Source organism: Oryzias latipes, chromosome 16 (genome assembly GCF_053564925.1).
Source record: "Oryzias latipes strain Hd-rR chromosome 16, Olatipes_Hd-rR_3.1".
NCBI lineage: Eukaryota > Metazoa > Chordata > Actinopteri > Beloniformes > Adrianichthyidae > Oryzias > Oryzias latipes.
In genome coordinates this window covers 31,756,639-31,781,423 of record NC_136252.1, presented here as the reverse complement: position 1 = coordinate 31,781,423, position 24,785 = coordinate 31,756,639, and the positions used below count along the sequence as shown (strand labels likewise).

The 24,785-nt window shown below is 41.3% G+C and overlaps 2 long non-coding RNA genes across 2 annotated transcripts; both read right to left on the bottom strand.

Annotated features, from left to right (window-relative positions):
- Positions 1-3,397: 3,397 nt before the first annotated feature.
- Positions 3,398-13,021, bottom strand: LOC144984382 (uncharacterized). The gene is made up of 5 exons (XR_013648014.1): positions 12,920-13,021; positions 7,477-7,938; positions 4,260-4,414; positions 4,054-4,166; positions 3,398-3,983 (listed from the first exon to the last, which is right to left on the bottom strand). It is a non-coding gene; the product is annotated as an uncharacterized LOC144984382 (long non-coding RNA).
- Positions 13,022-22,921: 9,900 nt separating this feature from the next.
- LOC144984407 (uncharacterized) lies at positions 22,922-24,426 on the bottom strand. Its single transcript, XR_013648054.1, has 3 exons — positions 24,281-24,426; positions 23,821-23,886; positions 22,922-23,389 (listed from the first exon to the last, which is right to left on the bottom strand). It is a non-coding gene; the product is annotated as an uncharacterized LOC144984407 (long non-coding RNA).
- Positions 24,427-24,785: the final 359 nt, after the last annotated feature.

Genomic DNA, 24,785 nt, shown 5'->3' with positions numbered 1-24,785 from the left:
GTAGGTGGCAGTAAAGCTGCTTAACTACAACTCTTTCTAGGATTTTAGAAATAAAGGGCAGGTTTGATATCGGTCTATAGTTGGCCAAGATGCTAGGATCCAAACTGGGCTTTTTCAGAAGAGGTTTAACAACTGCATATTTAAAAGACTGTGGCACGTAACCCGTTTCCAGAGAGGCATTTATCATTGTTAATATGGGATCATTAATTAGGGGAAAAGTTTCTTTAAAAAGTCTAGTGGGAATTGGGTCTAACAGACACGTTGAGGATTTGGAGGACGTAATAATTGATGTTATTTCCGCTTGATCCACAGCAGTGAAGCAGTCTAATGTTACAGAGGTTTCTATGGATGCCTCCATTTCTACCGCTTCAGCCTGTTCTGGGCTGATAATAGGAATAACTTGATTTAACTTATGTCTAATATTTGAGATTTTACTATCGAAAAATGTAAGAAAATCATCAGAGCTGAGAGAAACAGGAACATGTGGTTCTACTGAGCTCTGACTGCGAGTTAATTTAGCTATAGTGCTAAAAAGAAATCTTGGATTGTTTCCATTCTCTGATATTAAGGTTGAATAGTACTGGCTTCTAGCTCTACGCAGAGCTTTTTTATAATTTAATAGGCTATGTTTCCAGATATCCAGAGACTGCTCTGAACCGGAGCGGCGCCATTCTCTTTCCAACTTACGGGTTTCTCGTTTAAGAGAACGAGTTTCAGCGTTAAACCACGGTGCTACTCGGTTTTGTCTGACGAACTTAGGTTTCAAGGGGGCAACAACATCGAGTGTACTCCTGAGGGCTTGTAAGGCATCATTAACAAAGTGGTCATTTATACTAGGACTGATACTATGGGAGCTGGTCTCAGAGTATTTTCTCAGAATATCACTAAGTACTGGCTGAACTGTGTGTTTAAACTCAGACACAGAACGGTCAGTTAAGGTTCTTCTAAGTTGTTTCTTATTCACTGGGACAGAAGGATGTTCCAGTGTAAACTGGAAGGTAATCAGAAAGTGATCAGAAATGATGGGGTTAAGAGGAAGGACACTCAGCTGGCTGATCTCTATCCCATGGGTTAGAACAAGGTCCAGGGTGTGCTTATGACAGTGAGTGGGTTCATTCACACTTTGGGTGAAACCAACATCATCTAATAAAGCTGCAAAAGCCTTTCCTAGGCAGTCACTGGGGTCATCAACATGAATATTAAAATCCCCTAATATTATAATTTGATCAGAATCTAAGACAATAGTCGATAGGAAGTCGGAAAACTCAGTTAAAAATTCTAAATATGGGCCGGGGGGGCGATAAATAATTATGAGTAAAACAGGTTTTCGAGTTTTCCTGTTTGGGTGACTTAAAGACAATATGATGCTTTCAAATGAATTATAAGCATTTTTAACTTTAGGGCTGAGAAGTAAGCTAGACTGTGATATTACTGCCAAACCACCTCCTTTCCCTGAAATCCTGGATTTCTGATAGTTAGCATAAGTGGGGGGGGTTGCTTCATTCAATCTAACATAGTCATCCTGATGGAGCCAAGTTTCTGTTAAGGCTAAAAGACTAAGATTGTTATCAGTAATTAACTCGTTGACTAAGAGGGACTTGGAGGAAATGGATCGAATGTTTAATAAACCGCATTTAATGACATAATTCTGCTTGTGAGAACTGCTGTCTGTCACTTTTAAGTTTCTATGACGCGCTCCTTTCATTTGTCTTTCAGCACATAAGCTAAAGCTCGGACCTGCTTGACTTTCCCTGCATGGGTTTTGCACCGGCACTAACCCTAAGGGAGGCTCAGAGGAGCGTTTTACACTGCTGCTCTGCGCCCGGGTCTCGTCTCTGGATTGTCAGGTTAACAGACTAAGGCTAGCAGAAATGTTTCTAGAAAGAAGAGCGGCACCGTCCCGGGTGGGATGGACGCCGTCTCTCCGCATGAGACCGGGCTTCCCCCAAAACGCGCTCCAGTTATCCACAAAAACAACGCCGTTTTCTGGGCACCATCTAGAAAGCCAGCGGTTAAATGATGAAAAGCGGCTGTACATTTCATCACTGACTAAGTTCGGCAGGGGACCAGAGAAAATTACAGTGTCGGACATCGTCTTAGCCAGTTTACACACCGAAGTTACGTTTAACTTAACCACCTCTGACTGTCTCCGTCGGGCATCATTACCGCCTGCGTGAATCACGACTCGACGGAACCTGGACTTACTCTGAGCTAACATCCTAAGGTTCCCCTCGATGTCACCAACTCTGGCCCCCGGATAACACCTGACTGTAGCCGCTGGGAGCTCCACGTTTCTAACTTCAGAAGAGCCTATAACCAGAGTTGAGTGTTCAGCGGGTGTGTCGCTGAGGGGGGAGAACCTATTACTAACGTGGAGTCTCGGGTGCTCTAAGTTTTTGCGTTTAGCACTATGTTTCCTCCCAACCGGTACAAACCCCTGACTGTCTCCCGGCTGTTGGGAGGGCGCTGGGGTGCTAGCTAAGTTAGCCCTGGTAGCGCGGCCCGCGCTACGAGTAACGACCTGGCTAGCCGGCTTAGCTTCCACTGTGCGGAGCCGCGCTTCTAACTGCTCCAGCCTGGCCTCCAAGTCTAACACAAGACTACACTTAACACACCTACCCCTATCTTCACTAAAGGAGGCAGGATCATCACTAAACATATGGCACATGGGGCAGGAGAGAGGAGGAGAGGCGGAAGGAGTGGTGGTGGCCATACTAGGTTCTAAGCTAAGGCTAGCGGTGTTTAAGTAAAGAGAAGTGGTTTATTTAGCAAAATGAGAAAAGTGAACAGAAAGCGGTTTAACAGTGGTGAATTAGCTAATAAAAGGTACTAGATGTGAATATTAACCCAGATAACCCTTAGAGTAAGCAATAGTAGTAAGGCTAATGCCAAACAAGAGGACAGCAGTCACACAACTAGCACTGGGAATAGCTCACCCGGAAATGACGTCACAGGAAGTGACTCCCAAATACTTTTTCCTTACAGTAGAGCCAAGCCTTACATGTTTTTAAGAAGTTAGATAGTCATTATTCATTGTACGTGGGGGTCATAGATCATTTTTCAAAACTAAATGTTAACATTTCTACACCATCTTTACATTTACCTGTCCATGTGAAAGTGGACAAAACAACAATTTCATTTAAATACATGCTATTTAATGTAGACTAAAACATTATTTTTTAACTGTTCATAGAAGGTGCCCATTACAAGTCCCTGGACAGTCTGGTTTTCTGTCTTGTTCAGATGAGGCAGACTAAAAAAGGGGTGGAGTAGTTTTACACAGGTCTGCAGAGTTTTGGACCGTCTGACTCCAAAAAAGAAACCTGCTCACTATGAGGCTGGACTCTAAGGTAATTTAAATTCAATTTAACTAAAAGCCTCAACCTATTTCCATTCGAAATCTGAAAGTGATTTAAAATGAGGCAGATTTCCAAATCCACAATTGGTACACAGTGAAAACAAAACAAGAACAAAACCAGATCTAAAGCGGTCAGAACAGGTATGTTGCATTAAAATGACAGAAGATCATGAAGTTAGTGGAAAGCAGAACCACAGAACTTTGGGACTTTTGGCCAAAATGAAGATGACAAAACAACAAGCCTCCCTGTTCTCTAGTGCAGTGTGGGCTGGTCAGGGTTTGTTTTTAGGAGATCAGGAGGTCAAAGTTGGGTCATGCAACAACCCAGAGCTACAGACATTTTAAAGCTAACATTCTGAGATTTGAGGCTTGATTGCAACAATTTTAATTATGATACTGAGGTTTATAACATATCACCTTAAAACTAAAACATGAAAAAGTAAAGACAGAAGAAACACAGTAGCAGGAAAAAAAGTTCAGTTTAACTGATCAGAAAATTAAAGCTTTAATTTCACAGATGAATTTGTTCAAAAAGCCATTTCTGTTTTGGATCCAGCTCTGGTTCAAAGCTGGATCTTTGGCTATAAGTGTAAAATCTTCTGAGCTCCCTGGGTTGTTCCAGTACCTAAAAATAAATAAAAACCCATCAGCACATTTAATAAACATGTTAATATGTAGTAAGAATTCTTCCTTACCCAAGTGTGTCTGAACTGCCATCCACCCAGATCCAGTTGTTCACTTTTTGTAAACCAATCCAGTATCCGTGCCAGAAGTCAAGGTAGTATTGTATTGTGTCATAGATGAATGTCTGTAAATGTAATTTTGAGATATAAAGATTTACACATTTTTTCAGTTAAAAAAAATTAATAAAATCCATTTAGTTTAACATTTTGTAACAAACCTGTTCCTCAAGACTGCTGATAACCACCAGGTCTGATTTGCTGCTTTGACAAAGCTGTCGGCTTTGGTCCCATGTTTTCCACGGAGAGTTTAAGTTATAAAAAAAATAGCAGCTTCCCTGAAACTGAATCCAGTCTTTGGGACATGTCTGACAAACTGTAGGTAAGAAAGAAAGAGATGAAATTAAAATCTGGACATTTTAACTTTAATTCTATATGACTGTGACATTTTTAAAAAGTGTTAAAAAGTAAATAAATAAAATTCACATTCAAACGAAAAACTATTGTATGGCGTCTCATCTCTGCCATAAAGTGAAAGGGCGTAAACACAACTGAGCGGCATATTCAGGAACTGAGTGAGGAACCTTACAACCGCGCAGGCACAATTCTAACCGAGCGAACCATATATTTCAACTGCAGGCCTGCATTCCTAACCGAGTGGTGATCTTCTGGAGACAGTTCTCCTTTGCGCCCTCACCAGGATTTGCGCCCAGTGTTAAGGGGGCGTGTTTGTCACTTGCGGGGCGGTGTTCAGGGTGTGTTTGTCACTTGGGGGAAGGAACCTTTCTGGTTGATCTGATTGGCTAAAGTTTGCATGTCAAATTTGGCGAGGGGGGGCGTGGGGGGTGGTGGTGGCCTGGCTTGGCTTGGGGGGGTGGCCCCTTCTCCTGTGCTGGGGGGGGGGTTGGCAGGGGGCCCTGCTCGGGGACGGGGCAACCCTCTTGGGGCCCTCGGTCGCTCTGGGGGTCATTCGCTTCGGCTGCGGGGTCTGGGGTGGGGTGGGGGCTTGTCGGCCCTGTCCTGTGGGGGGGCGTTCTGGGGGGGGAGGGGGAGCCCACTTTTGGTACGGGACCTTGGGGGGTTGACGGGTCGGGGTCTCCGCTGAGGCAATCTGCGGTTGCCCCGGCCGGTTGGCTGCCTCAGTCCCCTCGAGGCCTGACCAGAGGGGGGGACAGTCTACTAGCCGTCCCCAACCTACCCTCTTCCTCATATAACCTCATATTAGGGTGAAGGGGTGGGGGGTTTAGCCTGCGATGCACCTTGGGGGGGGAGTTACTTGTTAGTGGTACCCCTCCCATGGTTGCCGTATGGAGTGAGCCCCCCCTCTTTTGGTTTTATTTGCACCTTAGACATAAAGGGCCCTTGGTAGGGGGGGGGTGCTTGGACATCACTGTCAGCAACAGCGGATTTCCTCCTAGCACCCTACCTGCCAATTTTAACCGCACCTTAGACATTTAGGGCCCCTTGGTGGGGAGGGTGAGGGGACATCAGTAGCCGCGTTTACATGGGCAAAAGTAATCGGAATGAACGCCTGATCGGAAAGAAAATGCGTCATGTAAACGCGCCGTTCGGAATACTCTGCCCCGATCAGACTCATTCGGATCAGAATTTCTTTCCGATCGAGATAGGTGGGTTATACCGATCGTTTATCTGATCGTAGAGCATGTAAACAGTCATTCCGATCGTGTGTCACTACTGCTCTGGGTTACGTCATGCATAGACGGTGTTTCGCTGAGAGAAAGCTTTGGAGCTCATACGGGACCGACCAGCCGCTCTGCGGACGCCCCGTGAAAAGCGCCGCTCCGCTCTCGCCCCGCTGGCTCTCCCCTCTCTTTCACCCCTCACCGGGGAGATTCGGAGGAGGAGCGCTTCGTGCCCCCCGACGCTCACTCGGTCCACTGGCACCCGAGTGAGCAGAGCAGCTGGATTAATAATTTTGTGTCGGGGGGGGGGGGGGGGGGGGGGGTTACGTGTGCGTTTTGTTGTTTTGTTATGTGTGGGAGAATTCAGACTGCGAGCCGTCCCGCCGCTCTGGGTTAGTGGCTGCAGGACTCAGGAGGACCCGTGTTCGAACAGAGCTCGGGGCGCCAGCTCACAGAGTGGCTTTCGGGGCGGTCTGTGTAAACTTTTCAGAGCAGAAAATAAATGTCGCTCAGTCCTTAGAAAGCTGCAGATTGCTGCGTTTCTCGCACGGTTGTGGATTTTGTGTCCATCCATCAGGCTAATGATGTTAGCCCGTGTTAGCCTGTCCTAAGCTTTCGTCCATCTTAATTCTTACACAAAAAGCACTGACCACACAGATTAAATATAACGATGAGCAAACAGGCACTTCATAATATTCATAACATTAATAAAAAGCACGTTTGGAAGATCGTCTCGTATGTTACCGAGCTGCTGTATAAATGTCTGGGGCAGCGGTTTGTTTACAACGGGACCTATTTCCGCATCCGGGTGATTTTACACTACTGCGCATGCCCAAATTATTCATTCCGAACGAAAGTGTGAGCCATGGGAACGTTTGTTCTAATCGGAAAAAAGGTTTTCTGTGCCCATGTGCACGGGTGAATTTTAACCCGACCATTGATCCGATCAAGATATTCTGCCCATGTAACCGCGGCTACTGTGAGTAATCAGGAGAGTTACGCCACACTTTTGGACTGTAGGACTTAAGCTTGTCCTGACGCGTCTGCTTTCACTGTTCTTTGGAGCCGCACGGCCACAAGATGGACTCTGACAATGACGAAAGGGAAGCTGGCGTGTTTGAAATTTAGCCCAGATGTTCATTTCAGATGCAGAAAATGAGGACTTTGATGGATTGTTGGATGCTGATTGATGACATCACAGCCAACTCAGTGTTGCGCTCACTGCCTTTTAAAAACACACATCAGCATGCATGTTTCACTGGTATGTTGTAACGTTAAATACAGAAAAAAACCCATAACTGAAACGGCACAGTTTAATCCAGTGTTGTTGTATTTTAAGGAGAGGAGTGTTATGGGAAATAAAACAGATTTAATTGTGTGTTTGTGTGTGTGTGGCAGGTCAGTGTGTGGCTCTTTGACTGTCACAGCTAGAAATTTCTGCTCTTTGTGTCAAACTTGTTTGCCCCCCTGTCTGTGTTAGAGGCTTTAATAGAAAAGAACGGCGGATGTAACGTGGATTAAAACCTTAACCAATGACCCAAGACCAAGGTAAGAAAGTGCAGCAGGTTTTTTTGTGCTGGAAGTTTTTCTCATGTGAAAATCACTACATCTGTTACCGTTTTAATCCACGTTACAGCCGTGTTTCTTTTCTATTAAAGCCTCTAAAAGAAAGTCCCGGCCCGCTGCTTCGCAGTAATTGACATGCAAATTTTGGCCAATCAGATCAACCAGAACGGTTCCTGCCCCCAAGTGACAAACAAAGCCTGAATCACAGAATCACAGATTAAACATTTACCTCCATCAGGGCAGAAGATAGCTAAATTGGGGTGCTTGAGGATTGCTGCCTGGGTCCTGTTGAGTTTGTCACTGTTGTTTCTCAGCTGCTCGTTCTGGTTTTGTAGGATTGTCATGTTAACCGTCATCTCCTTTGTTTGGTTCTCAAAGAACATCTTCTCTGCAGTCAGTTTTGTCACATTCGTCCTCAGATCTTCAGTCTGATTCTCTAGTTTTGTCATGTTCATCCTCAGATCTTTAGTCTGGTTTTGTAGGATTGTCATGTTAACCGTCATCTCCATGGTTTGGTTTTTGAAGAACATCTTCTCTGCAGTCAGCTGCTGTGTCTGATTCTCTAGTTTTGTCATGTTCATCCTCAGATCTTCAGTCTGGTTTTGTAAATCTCTCTTCTCTAAAGTCAGTTGCTCAGTTTTTGCTTCCAGGTCACTGAGATTTAGCTTCAGTTTCTTTGTTTCCATGGCGACTGCAATCCCAATGACACAAATAAACATGAATTCAATCATTTGACATTTTTTCCAGAAAAGCAGATTTTTACAGAAATATTTCTAATTTTGTGACGTCATGCATTTAATGTTTCAGGATTCTGGAATTCCTTTTTCTCACTGAACTGCAACTGTGGATTAAAATTTTAATAAAAATTTGCTAAGAAGTTTCCAAAATGTAATTTATTGTGAAGTGTTTGTAGATTCTAGCGCCTCAAGTTAAAGAGCTGATACATATTTAGCTTTGGTTTGTCTCTATGACACACTATGTGTCATGGTTTGGGTGTCTTTGCCTTAGTTTTGCCATGTTTGAGTTCTGTTTCCTGTCTTATTTGGGAAGGTTTCCTGTTTGCTTTTGAGTTTTACTTCCCTTGTCTAAATTTCTCCTGATCGTGTTCACCTGTGTCTTGTTAGTCCTGTTTTGTGTTTAAGTCTCGTCTCTGCCTTCCTCTTGTGCTGGTCCATACCGTCTCTTCCCTGACTGTCTTATGCCATGTTCTCATGTTTCTGCCACAGTAAGTTTAGCTTTGTTTCTCTGCTCTGCAGTGCTTTTTGTTAAGTTATAAACCCCTTGCCCTGGAACCGTGTGCCTCCTGTTTCTGCATTTTGGGTCCTTCATGCTCACCAGCCCTCCCTAACTGACACTATGACTGTGACTGTTTACTGTTTACTGTTGTTCTAACAAACTTTGGGATAAATGGTTTCTGTCATTCCAATATGCTAGCATAATGCCACAAAGAGTTTTCCTTGTTTATTCATCAATCAGTTTTTAAAGCAGTCTTTGTAGCATTTGTAGATAAATGTTTTTTGTTTCCATAAACAGTGGATTCATGTCTGTTGTATATCTAGAAGTATATCTTATTTATTATGGCAGTTCTATCTTTCATCAAGACCTCTGCCAGTCTCATGAGCAACCTGAAGTGGATCCAATTTTTGGTTGGTTAGCTGTGTGATGTGATCCTTTATGATCCTCCACATGGACTTCATTGTCAGGGATGCACAGGATGGAAATCATTCAGGACCTCAGGGTTGTTTGCTCTTTCTATGAGATCACTGTGGAGTGTTTCCAACTCATAGGTACTACAGTATGAAGATTGACAGAGTATTTTGTTGGACAGAGAAAACAGATGTTAACCCACCTACCCACACACACACACAGTTACTCTTCAAAACAGGGTTTTTTGGTGCTAAAAAGGTTGGACACCTCTGCTTTATCAAATTACAAATGCACAGATGAGCTCATTAACACAGCATGAGAATCAATTGACACTTTTTATTGGAACTTTCTAGTTGCTGCTGTTGGTCCTTCTGATTTTTTTCTACACTACATTATACTTTCTTTATGAGTGGTTTATGTTAAAATTGGCCATGTTGCTGCTACGTCATCACCGTGAGCTAGATTCCTACACGGGTGTGAATTGACAGCAGTAATGTGAGTGTTAGCATTGTTGAGTTACACACGTGTGTACGTTGCACATGGGTGGAAAGGAGGAGCCTTAAAAATGTTCTCAGAGAAAGGTTAGAAAACTTGAGGGGAGCAGAAAAGAAGGTTTACGTATTTCTGCAAACCTCTGGAGGATCCTAAACCTTGATGTTGGTGGAACTCCAGCAGCTTCAAATACGTGCTTGCTGCTTTGTAATTGTATTTTAGCAGCTGTTCTCTTAATCTGATGTATTTGTCTTCCTCATTCTGCCTTTACTTGCACCAACCCATATAGTCAACCACAAATATTTCAATGACACAATGATCAGGATGAAGTTTTCATGAAATATTCAAGGTTTTCATACCTTGTTCAAAGCATTCAAAAATTTCAGCAGCAGAGATCACTGTTCTTTGCTGTATTACTTGAAAATGTTGGTCTGTTTATTAATGTGGAACGTCCTTCCTCAGTAATTTATTCTTTAACGGATCTCACCTGGCAAACTAATTATCACAGATTGATTTCAGTGATCCAAATAGCCCTGACCCACGATCCATGTGTTCACACTTTAACCTTGACAAAAATCCCGCGGCACACCAGCATCCAAAAAAAAGAAAAGAAAAAAAGGAAACGCTCATAGTCTGTATTAATCTACAGTCCCTCCACAATCTCAGATGCATTTTTGTGATAATTGTGGCAGAAAAAGCTGGAAGCTGCAGCTGTTTTTTCTAAAAGATGTAATAAAAGTTAAGTTAAAATATTCAAAACTGTTTGTGTGTTTGTTGTTGTTTTAAGACGTTAAGAGGAGAGACTCATTGTGCGCTAAGACTTGCGCTGTCACTTTAAAGCAATGCATCATGGGAGATGTAGTGGAAAAATCCGCCGACCGCAGACAGACGAGCGTCTCTGAGCTTCATTGTGTTGTTCACTTGTTCCACGGTCTGAGACCAGATTCTGTGGAAAGCTACACCGCTAAAGACGAGCTTTAGCTGGTATTTTTGTTAGAACCGAGAGACTTTATGAGCTAAATCGAAACAAGGAAGTGAACACTTTAACCCAGGGGTGTCAAACTCATTTTGGTCCGGGGGCCACATTCAGCCCGTCTGATCTCAAGTGGGCCGGACCAGTAACGTAAAGGCAAAATAACAGCTTTGTTTTAGTTTTTCTTACTCAGTTGGAAAAAAAAAAATGCCTCAACCAACATGGTAGCCTAATCACTTTGGGCCATTGGATCTCGAATAAAATTACATTCAATAAAAAGAAGTTGGTCTATTCAATTTTATACAGACAGAATATTTTACATCTGACACTGAAGCAATCCAGAGACTTTTCTTTCTGGTAAGTCTCTTAGTGGTGCTGAATGTTATATTCTTTGAGCACTGCAACCTGTTGATGAAATACCAAGCATGGGGGTTTTGGATTCAGCTTCGTGAAAGAAAGGAAAAAAAGAAAACTGTCCATATTTCCTGGAAAGCTCTTCACTCCACTTCATTTTTTGACAACATTTTGGTCATTAGGGTGTTGCTACTGATCATCCTTAAAGCAACATAACAGCGGAAAGGCTCATAGGGAACCAAAGGGCATCTTACCCAGACACAGAGCTGTTAGGTTTCACTTTTGGCACATGCAGAGATATGCTGATTCACCTGTTTTGCCTTTCCTTTGCTCCCTCTAGTGGCGGAATTGCGCATTTCGGTTATTTCTTTAAAAAATCATAACTCTCCACAGGAATGGACTAGAAACTTGCTTTCTTTTTAATCATCCTTATGATTTTTACTCTTCATGTGTGGGCCGGACTAAACCACCTGGAGGGACGGATACGGCCCGCGGGCCGTATGTTTGACACCCCTGCTTTAACCACTTCTGATTGGTCAGACTGATGACATGTGATTAAGACTCCAAGAATGATTAGTAAAGTTAAAGGGATGGACTTTTCCTAAAACAGAGTTTGAGATGCGGCTAAATCGCAGTACCGTCATTCTTATCAAAATGTCTTTAATAGAATCAAACACAAAGAAAAAAGTATTTTACGTTCTTTCATATTCTTTACTTCTCAGTGTTTTATCAGGGTTTGTTTGGATGAACAAAGAGCGGATATCCAGGAGATGGAAAATGTTTTTAGATCAGTTAATGAGGGCAATTTCCCACGGCACACTTGACCATCTCCCACAGCACACTAGTGTGCCGCGGCACACTGGTTGAAAAACACTGCTGTAGACCACCTTTTGGGATGTGGTGGAACAGGAGATTGGTATCATGGATGTACAGCTAACAAATCTGAAGCAACTGTGTGATGCCGTCATGTATACAATATGGACCAAACTCTCTGAAGAACGTTTCCAGTACCTTGTGAATCTATGCCACCAAGGATTAAGGCAGTTCTGAAGGTGAAAGGGGTTCAACAGAGTACTAGTTTAATTCAATTCAATTCAATTCAATTTTATTTGTATAGCCCAAAATCACAACAACAGTCGTCTCGATGGGCTTCGAAGTAAAACATGAACTCAAAAGGATCAGGAATACAAAGAGTTCAATAGGAAAATACTAAAATAAACTAACAAACTGACTAAGCTATACTGGCATCCCTGCCCTTAGACCCCCCTTTGCGGTAAGGAAAAACTCCTAAAAAAAAAAAACGGATTCCGGAAAAAACGAAGAAACCTCAGGGGTCTCCACATGAAGTTTACTAGTAAATGAAACCTAATAATAATTTAGCTGGAGAATGTATAGTTGTTTAACTATATAAGTGTATAGTTGTTTAAGCCTTTTTCCCACAGGCACCTGGAGGTTGATCCACACAGGGGATTTATCAATATGGGTTCTGCAGGTTATTTGGTTGTCTGGGCCTGTGAATGGTTGTAGAGAGGAGCAGCCACAGGCTCATCTAATACAGCTACCTTAAGGAGTCTCATAAAATGTAACGTATAATTGTTGTGTGTGTGTGTGTGTTAATTGTATTTTGAGGCATTTGTAAGACTTATTATAATAATTATGATGTATCAGTAATGCTGTTTTTTTGTTACCCCTACAACACCCTCAGTACTGGCCCTTTTCTGTGTGAAAGCTGCATGTGAGTCCACCTGTACCATGACCACATAAACTCTGTCTACTTTCTAACAGTCTTACGAAAGGAGCGCCCACATAGCATTCAATTATTACGTAAACGTTACTCATTGGCCCCTTGCACATCGAGCAGGATTTTTTTTTTTGTAGACACAGCTGTCTTACCTACTTCAGCCTTTACTTGCCATTGTTTGTTGTTTAAGTGTTCACTATGACCTGTTGTGTGGAGCACGCCTGTAGAATGTGCATTAATCTTTTTCTTTTAGTTCACCCAGAAGTCTACAACTTTGCTAATAGATATGAGTCACCTGTGTGCCCTTTACAGGTTTTCCCATTTTTCTCCCATATCTAGCCATGAGGACAATTGTTACTTAGGCTTAAGCCAGTTACACAAAATCATTTATTTTAGTACAAAAACAGTTGCATGTAAAAAAAAAAAAATACATAAATAAATAAAATATTATGTGTTTGAACTTACAGTAACTGATGCTGATGATGATGATGGCACACAAGATGAAACAAATTATCCCCAAACCCACCAGCAAGAGATGAGACCTGCTGCCAGATCCATGGACTTCTGCTTGGTTTAAGAAAATAGAACCAAAATTAGCAATACTTGTAAAATATATTTTTGTATAAGTCTTCATTCATAACTGAAAGAATACTAATTGAATGCTGTGTGATTGTAAAACAGAAAGCTTCTGGTTCAGGTTTCCTTTTCAGCCATGGCACCTGACTTTTTTGTCTTCCTGACAGAATGCTTTTTGTCAGTATGTGCACCTGTGCACAAAAAGACTGTGAAGGGGTGGACTCCAGAAACAGAGCAGGCCCTGCAGGACTGTCTGGGGTCCACAGACTGGGATGCTCTTTGCACGCCTCATGGGGAGGACATTGACGGCATGACAGACTGCATTACGGAGTATACTAAGCTCTGTGAGGAGTCTGTTGTGCCTACTCAACTATTTGCTGCTTCCCCAACAACAAACCCTGGATCTATGGAAGCGATTCTGTAGCATAATTAAAAATAAAAGTCAAAACCAGAAATGTTTTTCATTTTCAAAATGAAGCTGTATTTTTTGACTCAAAATTAAAATGATCCGCTGAAATGCCTTTTCTTTTCCTTCCTCAACACAGCTTATTCTGTCACTTAATTAAAATGATAAGGAAAATGGTATTTCAAATTTCATTTTCAAAAGGTTCTCTGGTAAACATGTAGCAAAATTCATTTAGAAATGTCTAATTTGACAATTTAAACGGATTAACAGAAATGCTTTTTCATTTTCAAAATGTAGCTGCATCAAATGACTCAAAATTCAAATGAAAAATCAATACTTCAAAATATTTGTTTTTATTTCGACTTAAAAAACGCTTATTCTGTGTCATAATTAAAACAAAAATGCCAAGAGGGGATTGCATCATCATTTTAACATCTACCCTGTGAATAGTGTCGCATATTTCAATTTGACTTAGCATTTCCAGCGGGGAGGCGGGGCGATGACGTCAGTGCTATCTCCGTGTGTCCGGCTGCTAACAGACACATGCTAGGAGCAGTGTAGCTTTGTGTTAGCGGCAGAGGAGGGGGCTTTGTGATGATTGTTGTATTGAAGACTTCAGTCTTTACTTTTCGGATGTGGATCATCGCAGAGAGCACACTGGTCAAGTGTCTGTATTCTCCCAAGCAATGACAGACCAGAGGATGACCTTTTTCTGTTCCTTCTTTAATCTGGGTTTGGCTTTACAGTCCAGCACATGTATATTTCTGGTTTGGGTTTGTGTGTGTGGTTCTAAACACAGAATGAAGAAAACAAATAATGCAATTATAATAAACCAAATTCAATAATAATAACTCGTAATAATAACAAATTAGCCTGTTATATCTGCACATAACAAACATTCCACAAACCTCGATAGAATCAATACTCAAAATATTATACCAAGAAACTTATGATATTTGTAGGAGCTAAATAAATCCAATAAACTTCAAACCAAAACTAGCTTAACTTGTTAAGTTAGCAGAAAATGTCCACACCCAGAAACAACATATTTTACCTTAACAAACACAAAAAATGGGCTCACCGCTCTCATGGACGCACACACGAGCTAATTAAACTGAACTGCTCTGGAAAGATCGCCCATTGCTCCTCTGTTTACCTCTGCTTACAAATTGTGATTTTTATTAACTCAAAAAAATGGCGCGTCCTCTAGTGGCGAACTTCAGAACAACGCTTCAAGCCACTCTTCATAACAGTTGTGCACTCCTGATTATTTTACATATCTTCTCAGGACTAAGTAGCAGCATTTCCGCCTTCTGCGGTCCTCCTTCGGACGCACCGCGGTTCGTCGAAGTGACAGGATAAGCGGTGTTCAAGAAGAAGAAAAAAAGCCTTTTGGCGGATTGCTTTTTCATTTTATTTCTGAGTCAAAAAATGCAGTTACATTTTGAAAATGAAAAAGCATTTCTGGTTTGGACTTTTATTTTTAAATATGCTATAGAATCGCTTCCATATAGATCAGCAGTGACTTGAAAATAGAGCCTTCTGGTCTGCAGAGGTTGCAGCATCAACTACAGGATCAGCTCAGGAAGGGGAGAGATTCATACAGGGGAAAGCTGGAATTCAAACTCCAGCAGGACAACATGAGAGCGGTGTGGTCTGGAATGAAGAAGATCAGAGGATGTGGGGGGAGAAGCAGACCCATCATAGGCAGCAAAGAGAGAGCTGACAACTTTTTCAATAGGTTTAGCTCTCTGAATGCCTCAGCCTTTCCCCCCTCGCCTCCACTACACCTCTCCCCTGCTCCTGCTCCCTCTCAGTTATGAACCCCCCACACCTCCTCACCTTTAAAACCCCCTCTGCCCCCTAGTTCACCTACAACCCCTCCCTCCCTGCTTGACTGAACAGTCTGCCAGGAGAAGAAACAGCTGGAGAACCTTAACCAGCACAAAGCAGCCGGCTCGGATGGCATCAGCCTAACAATTTTGTTTTTTATATTCTATTTTCTCTTATATCTACTATTCTTCTTTTACTGCTACAGTAATGAACACATTTCTCATGTGTGGGATCAATCAAGTATTTCTGATTCTGATATTTATATATTTACAAGACCCTAAGACACTGATGATCGGTTCAAAAGTGTTTAACTTTTGAACACTGATTAACCTTGACTGCAAACATTTTGCTTTGAATTCTCCTCCTGGATTTGACTCACTGGAAGGTTCCACATTGTCTAGATGGAAGAAGAGCAAATCATCTGTAAAATGGAGAAACTGTCTCCTATGTGGTACAGCTGGACAACACATGAGCACTTCTCAAATGACTGCAGGATAACAAGAACTCTTGCTAAAAGTAGCTAATCTTAAATTTCGTATTGTTTCTTTATTTGTGTTTCGGTAGAAGTGTGTAACATCAATAACTTATAAGCTATAACCTATCACATTTATTTGCTAACCTTCCTTTATGTTCATCTTGATACACCAGCAAGTGTTCTACTGAAGTGGTCCAGAAATTTAATTCTGAAATATAAACGATGCCCTGTCCCGAAGGTGTGGTGACAACAGCCGTGTTTTTAGAATTCTACAGATGGGGAAACAAATCTCTCAGACGATACACAGAGATTGCTGAATGGTTGTGGATATTTTTGAATTCTGCATCACTAGTAGACACTTGAGGAGATTCTTGTTTACTGCGGGAGTCCTGCAAGTCTGGAGAGGTTATGTTTTTTAAGCACATGGCTAATTTTAAAATGCTGTAATCAAACCATTTTGTTTTCAAACTCATAGTACTGGTATCATCAGTTAAAGGATATTCTTGAATGGTCACTAAGATGATCAGAAATACTTACTTATTACAGCAGTTTGTGTAGTTTCTTCACTTTTTGAGTCAAAATCAATTTCTGTGTTCTTCTTTGCTAAAAAACATAAACAGAAAAAACACTTAAGAAACTGTTAAGGTCTCACTGTAAAGAAAACAGCTTTGATTATTAAAGTAGTTACAATGATTTTGGGGAAGTTGGTCAGTTAGGACGTTTATGGATCTATGGAGTGGATGTGTATTTTTATTTGACTTATACATATTAATGCTTTAACATCAAAGTATGGATGCCATTTGTAAAGTTGCGCCGTCAAATTTTAATAGCAATATTTGTAGTTACTTTGCCTGTTTTAGGAGAAAAAAAACAGGTTTAATTTTTCAAATGCATATCCATTTTAAGACTGATGTGGAGAACAGAATCCTGTAGTTATCCAAACTAAAACTTCCATCAGTATCAGAAAATAAACAAAATGGAAATAATTGAAGTTAGTGTATGCATTGTTTTTCTGTCTGTGGCCCGGTACCATGTGACCCACAGGCCGTTGGGGACCACTGCTATAAAAGATTGAGGTCTTGAGACTGGCTGGGCCTCTCCATGACCTTGATATGCTTCTTCAGCTATTCCTTGGTTGCCTTGTCTGTATTTCTTGGGTCATTAAGCTGTTATCATTGAAGAATCACATATCTCAGGCGTGTAAAACTTTTTTTTTCACCGTCACAATATTGCTAAGATCAGAAATACATTACGTAAAAGTGATGCTGAAAAACTCATCGATGCTTTTTTTTTACGTCTAGGCTGGATTACTGTAATTCTTTGTTAGCAGCGTGTCCTAAAAGTTCCTTAAGAAGTCTCCAGCTTGTTCAGAATGCAGCAGCTAGATTGTTAGCAGGAGCTAGCAGAAGAGATCACATCACCCCTGTGTTAGTTTCACTTCACTGGCTCCCAGTTGATTCTAGAATCAACTGGGATTAAGTTAAAAATCCTCCTGCTAACCTGATAGACCTTGCATGGAATGGCCCCGTCCTATATCAAAGACCTCTTACTGTAAAAGTGAAGTTGAAGGTAGAGCGTTTAGCCATCAAGCCCCTGTTTTATCGAATAAACTCACAGTTCATGTAAGAGAGGCCGACACAGTTTCTACATTCAAAGTTAGACTGAAAACATTCCTCTTTGGACAGGCTTATTGTCAGACTAGATAGTAATAAGAGAATAGTTAACTCACCATTAACATGTTTAACCCTTGTGCTATTTTAGATGACCCCACCCTTACATTGACATGTTCATCCATGGACACCAGTGAAGATCACAAATCATTGAAGAAAAAAGGTTCAGAGCACTGTCTAGTGGGTCTAGATGACACAACTCCTTATGTTAAAATGCCTAGGATAGCACAAGGGTCACATTCAACTTAACTATAAGAATTATTTGTTACTAGGCTTGTAGAAGTCTGAAGCTGGGAATGCTATGGTGAACAAGGGTTCTGTCCTCTATCCTTGTCTATTTCTACTGTCCTTCCATCCACCACCCATTTTAAACCTGATGAAGGGAGGGAGCTTATCACTCAGGATTTGACGATACACATTTCTGTCCATCCTCCCATCCACATGGGAACTATAATGCTTCCACCTCCATGCTTGACTGCGGGGAAGGTGTTCTCTGGTCATAGGCAACATTTCCCTTCCTCCAAATATGACAGGTTGAGTTGATACCAAAGAGCTCAATTTCGGTATGATCTGACCACCGCACCTTCTCCCAGTCACTGTCTAAATCATGAATGTGTTGTTAAACTTCAGGTGGGTGCACACATGTGCTTTCTTAAGCAGGGATACTTTACATGATGTTAAACCATCAAAGTGTAACGTCTTCCCAATGGTTTTTTAGCTGACTGTGGTTCCAGCTACTTTGAGATCATCGTTAACTCCCTTTGTGGTTTTTTAGCCGATTTCTCAATGTTCTCATGATCATAGAAACCTCACCAGGTGAGATCTTGTTTGGTCATTTTCTTGCGTTTTGGCACAATTGCACCAACAGTTGTCACCTTAACCCAAGGTTCTTGCTGATGGTTTTGTTGCCAATTCCAGTCTTGTGTTGGATTACAATCCTCCCTCTTAAATCTACTGAAAGCTCTTTAGTCTTTCCCATGTTGGGAGTTTGGACTCTGACTGATAAACTGAATGGACAAGTGTCTTTTAAACAGGTTCAAACAGGTGTCTTCAATTCAGGTGACAGGTTGATTAGGAGACTCTAACTAGTCTGTGTAAATCAGAACTCTTAATGATTACTGGGATTAAATACTTATTTCCTTCAATGAAATGCAAATAAATGTATACAGATTTTAAAGTCGATTTCTGGATTTTCTTTTTGTGATTATCTGTCTCTAACTGTTCGAATTATCTTACCTGTAAGTGTCACTGGAAAGGTTGCAAGGTTAGTTTATTTGTTGTTTAAAGGAAGAAATACCTTTGGTTGAAAATAGTGTTATTAAAATGTGAAAATTGTGTTTTATTTGATTTTATTCTGTTTGATACTACGGTAAGTTGTATTGCACTGTTATATGAAGTTGTGTATAACGCTAGTAACGCCAGAGTTCCTGAGAAATCGCAGGATTTGATATCAGGCTGATGTGTTTATTCTCACATCATACAAGACTTTAAAGATCCATGCAAAGAGCAGCTTGGAATAGGAGTCAACCAGCTGTGAAAAGTTGATGTGTACAGACTGAGTCTAACAGTTTTTGTACAACCCTGTTCTGTAGTTTTCACAGCGTTACATGGAGTGAAGACATCAAAACACACCTGTTCTCAAGAAAACACTACATACCATTAGGATGACAGACTAACAATTTATTTTTAAGTGTGTAAACCTACAACATCAGCAGGGGATCAAATACTTATCTCCTCCATTGTGTGTCATAACTAGCAAAACAGCAGATATTCAGTTTGTGTTAAAATAATACTATGATGTTTAAACCAACAATCAAACAGTTTCACCAGTAAACCTTAGCTGAGACCAACATTTATTTGGTTTTTGTTGGTAAATAGAGTTAGGGTGGCAAAACACATTTAAAAAAAGACTTCACATTCAGTCTTCTTATCATGAAGTCAGAATTTGTCTAATGATAAAATGCATTATATTTAAAAACACATGACTTAACTGGTGCATTCTTTTTCTTTATCTTTTTCTTCTCTTTTTTAATGTCAGAATAAATGGCTTCGTTCTGGTTTTTTTATATAAAAAAGGAACAGAATGAGCTGATTTCTAAGAAAACCTTTGGGCTTTTACCATTTATTATGTTTATTATGTTTTTCCTTACTTCCTGGAAGTAAGGACGACCCTGACCTGTCCTCTGATTCGGATGGTTCAGGCTTCTACAGCGTGCGTTAAAAATTGATTATGTATACTTTGTTGGCCAGTAACCCTTACTCATTAGCTCTTCTTTTGGGAAATTTCTTTTATCCTCTCTTCATCTACCATCTGCACGCAACGTAAACTAGTGCACGAAGACACCCTCCTCCCCCGTGGTCACTTCTCCTATGTGTAGCGTTTAACAGCAGAACATGCAGTGATTTTTAACACTTTAAACATTTTTTAAGTCAGAACTGGAGGATAAACCCGCTGGACCCACAGCAGCAACAGAAACAAGTGTAGATTTGGAGACAACGCTGTTGCATAGCAACAGACAAATGCTATGCTAACGAGCTGTTCTGTGTGTCGCCTATATGTAAACACAAAACCGGTTTAAAGTTAGACAGTATTTTCACAGATCAAAATTTAGGATGTGGTGGATAAACAAAACAAGATTAATTCATAGGACATTATTAAAAAATCTTTTTTTTTCTAAATATAATAATAAAATGTGTTCGACTGTGTTTTAGCAGTCTTTGTAGCATTACAGTACAGATGTCACACCAAAAACAGTGACCTGTCTAATGTTGTGCTGAACCCCCACCACCCCCTCCCTTCCTGAGAGCGCTGCAGCTTTAAAGTCAATGATGTATAATAACTATAATCAATAACAACAATAAAAGCCCATTTAGAAGATCGTCTTTTGCTGCTTCCTGCTGATTTTGCTGTTCGATGACAGCTGCAGCCTCCCTCAACAGATTTAGCACAGATTTCATGCTAAACTTTTGCCGTTTGTTGGTAGGACCTACAACACAGAAGAAGAGTGAGCACAGATGTCATCCCCCCCCCGAAAATGCTGATTGGAAATGAATTATGCGACACTTTTCGGACAGTGGTTGTGAAAACAAAAATGCAATGTCCTCTTTGCTTTTTCGCTTCAATTATGTCACAAAATGAGCTTATTTAAGTAGAAAATAAAAGCATTTTGGAGGATTGACTTTCAATTTTATTTTTGAGTCAATTAATACAGTTACATTGTGACAAATGAAAAAGCATTTCAGTTAATTCAATTTAATTGTCAAATTAGATAGTCTAATTTTGCTACACATTTACTCGATGACTTTTTTATAACTCCTGGTTTTTCCTTTAGACAGCAGCTTTACAGTTTCATGTTTCAGTTCAAGCTCTTCTTCAGTTTCCTTCCTAGATCTTTTCTCCACAATGAAACTTTTCATAGTAGTCTTTTTGATTGGCTCTTGTTAACTTTTAAGTTTGGGCTTATAACTTAGCTAGCACTCCGAGTGAGCAGCCGCTTTATGTGACGCGACGGGGCGTGACATGAGGATTTGGTGAACGGAATCCGTTGTCAGGTTGAGAAGGCTGATGAAAATGAAGGACCAAGAATGCAGAGACGGGAAGACACGGTTCCAGGACAACGTATTTAATCAACTAACAAAAAGCGCTGCAGAGCAGGAACACAAAACTAAACTTACTGTGGGCATAGCATGAAGACATGGCAGAAGGGAGTCAGGGAAGAGACGTTAATGGAACAGCAGAAGAGGAAGGCAGAGACAAGACTTGAATACAAACAGGACTGACAAGACACAGGTGAACATGATCAGAAGAGATTGGGACCAGGGAAGTAAAACTCAAAAGCACAACAAAACAGGAAACTTTTCAAAATAAAACAGGAAACAAAACTCAAACATGACAAGACCATAAGCGAAAACCAAAATAGAAAGAAACCCAAACCATGACAGTACCCCCCCCTCAAGGGAACCAAACCAAGGTTCCAAAAGTCAACCAAGGAGGAGGGGGCCCGGAGGACAAACTTTAACGGGCAACAGAGTCCTAGGAGGCACACCAGCGAGACAGAGAAAATGAGTCCGGAGGACAGACGGGAGGCCGTGCAGTCCGGCGTGGCAGGTCCGGAGGACGGCCGGGAGGCCGCGCAGTCCGGCGTGGCATATGAGGCGGGTCTGGCATAAAGTCTGGGGCGAGCGTGGCTAAGTCTGAGTTCTGCCAGCAGTCGACTGGCGGGTCAGGCATGGAGTCAGCCGGCGGGTCAGGCATGGAGTCCTCTGAGGGATCGGGCCAGTCGTCAACTCCGGCGGGTCGGGCATGGAGTCATTTAGCCGGTCAGGCACGGAGACTGGGAGCGGCATGTTAAAGTCAAGGTCGGGCTGAGGTGCATCAGGGACCCTCCTGGGAGCCAGGGCGGGATGGGGTGCAACAGGCTGTGGTGCGTCCGGGACCATCACTGGAAAAGGGAATGGGCTGGGGTTCATCCGGGACCACCACTGGAACAGGAATGGGCTGGGGTGCATCCGATCCCACCACTGGAACAGGCTGTGGTGCGTCCAGGACCACCTCCGGAACAGGAACTGGACGTTGAACGGGGCGGTGACGACGATGACGACCCTGGCATGGCAAAATGACTCCACCTCATGGCAAGACGGCTCCCCTCATGGCAAGACGACTCCCCTCTATGGGGGAGAACTGGGCCTGGTCAAAATCCCAGTATGTCCTGGTCCGCTCTGGTTCAAAGCAGTAGGCCACCAGAAGCTGCATGTCCCGCTCTGCTGGGTCCAGGAAGAAATATGGCTGGTCCAATTCTGTCAGGTAGGGGAGGGGCTGATGAACATGAAGGACCCAGAATGCAGAGACGGGAGGACACGGTTCCAGGGCAACGGATTTAATCAACTAACAAAAAGCGCTGCAGAGCAGGAACACAAAAGTAAACTTACTGTGGGCATAGCATGAACACATGGCAGAAGGTAGTCAGGGAAGAGTCGTTAATGGACCAGCACAAGACTTAAATACAAATAGCACTGACAAGACACGAGTGAACATGATCACACGAGATTGGGACCAGGGAAGTAAAACTCAAAAGCATAACAAAACAGGAAACCTTTCAAAATAAAACAGGAAACAGAACTCAAACGTGGCAAACAAGACCGTAAACGAAAACCAATAGAAAGAAACCCAAACCATGACATCTGGTAGTTTTCCAAAAAGAAAACTTACTTCTGAGTCAGAAAATAAAAAATCGGAAAGAATCAAAGTTAGCAAATGTATTTTTTCCTGTCTGTTTCCCTTGGACCTTGAGCCGGTACTGATTTAATGGGAACATGCAGCACGTCGAAAAACGAAGAGTTGGGGACACCCAAAATGTCAAAAAATGACGTGGAGGGAAATACACCCACACACGCTGAGTTGGGAATGAGAACGTGTTGGTTGCAACGACAACAAGAGCTGCACCATTTTAAAAAGAGGTGCCCATTGTATTAGTTTTGCAGTTCGGGTCGAGGTCTGGTTCCGCATGACCCAGCTTCTGAGTCCGGATCCGGACCGCAGTCCGCTAGATAGTGACTCCACCTAGTTTAACTGTTGCATCATGTTCCTTTGGTGCATCTGTTGTTAGGAAATAAATATTTCAATTGTGAGCCACAGAATCTTCAAAATTGATAAATATAGCTATTTGGTTTATATTGTGATATCTTTCGTTATTGCCTGATATGAAAAACTATATTGTGATATGAAAAATACTATATCGCCCAGCCATAGTTTTAGAGAGTACAGCTTAATCAGTGTAACTTGTAATAAGAGAGAAGATGGACTATTTGCACATTTTCATCACTATGATTCCAAAGACAACAGACAGAAGCAGCAGCATCAATAAATGTCAGGTTCAAGTGTTTATTGTTTAATTTCTGTCACAACTCACGTGGTGCAGAGGGACGAATGTTTTCAGGTACACATTGAGGATATATGACGTTCTCCTCTTTGTTCTCTGTGTGATAGAAGTATAAAAAATAGCCATCATTAGCAAAAGTTTCTTTTTATTTCATCCTTTCCTGTTCATAGGTCTAAGAATCAGACAAAACACGTCCTCAACAATGGAACTATGTGAACTTTATCTACCAAATCCTCCAATATAGTCTATTGGTCAATATTAACACTTAACTTAAAATGTTTTTTAACTTATTATACTGGACCAAAATGGATTAAAACATTCTCTGATAGTCCAAAGTGAAATTTAACCAGAAGTAAAAGCACTTTTTGCTTCATTTGCCTCAAGTCTTTTTGTGTGTTTTTTCTAGAAATACATGATAACCAAAAGACCTCTGCATAACAAAAGAGCTCTGAGCAAAGACAGAAAGACATTTCATTACATTTCTATTGGTATTAATTACATTGTTAGGAATTGCTGCTTTAGCTTACCTGTTGCAACGGTTGTAGGCTTTTTAATTTTTATAGAAGAATAAACAGAAAGTTCCTCCTTATTGTCTGCAGAACAGAAAAGCAATTAAAAGGGACAAGAGCATCATTAACATGACAAAACCCAAATTTATAGTGTCTAACTTGAATTGACTGCACTCCTTTGTCTTACTTTTGACAGCCCTTTGTTTTGCACCTGACAGTTAATTAAAAGCCCCCCCCCTTTTACAGCCCCTCCAGTTCATTAAATGTATACTGTACACGTTAAATATATTAATTGTTAATAGTAATTAACTTTGAAACAGATCTGTTAAATGGGTGCCTGACTGTTAGTTTTTGTTTTTCTTAAAAAAGAGAGAAGACATCTGGACCAAAGACAAAAAAAAACTTTTCTTTTCTCCTAATTTCTATAAATTCAAAAAGTATAAACTTGTGTATAAATTAATCAAATCAGGAGACTTACTTCTTGGAGCTGAAGCTCTACCTTTGAAAACCACAGAGGAGTATTGGATCTCCTCCTCCATCCTTCAACATCAAATTCTGCTGTGTATCAAAGCAGAATGAGCTTAAATGGAGCCAGGGTTGATTTTAAATGTAAAGGAGATCAGCAGACCTTTAAACAACAACTTCTTCTTCCCCTGTAACGGTTCCTACCAGCTTTAGACAGAATTGCAGAAGATCTGATTATAGTTTCAAGATGTGGTTTCCAACATCGTTTGTGTCGTCTTTTTGAGGAAGTACGGTTCTTTTTAATTTGCAAATCATTTTGGATATTTTTAATTTGATGCTTTTGCTGTTAGAGTGATGCAGAGGAGAGGTTCTGACCTGTTTCCTCTGTTCCTGAAAATCTAAACAAAGACAAAAGGAATTCATAGTTTTTCTGTTTATCATATGTTGTGCTGAGGTCAACCACTGCAGACAGAAGTGTGTTTTAAGATGTTACTTCAATACTCTTGTCTCATAGTGTT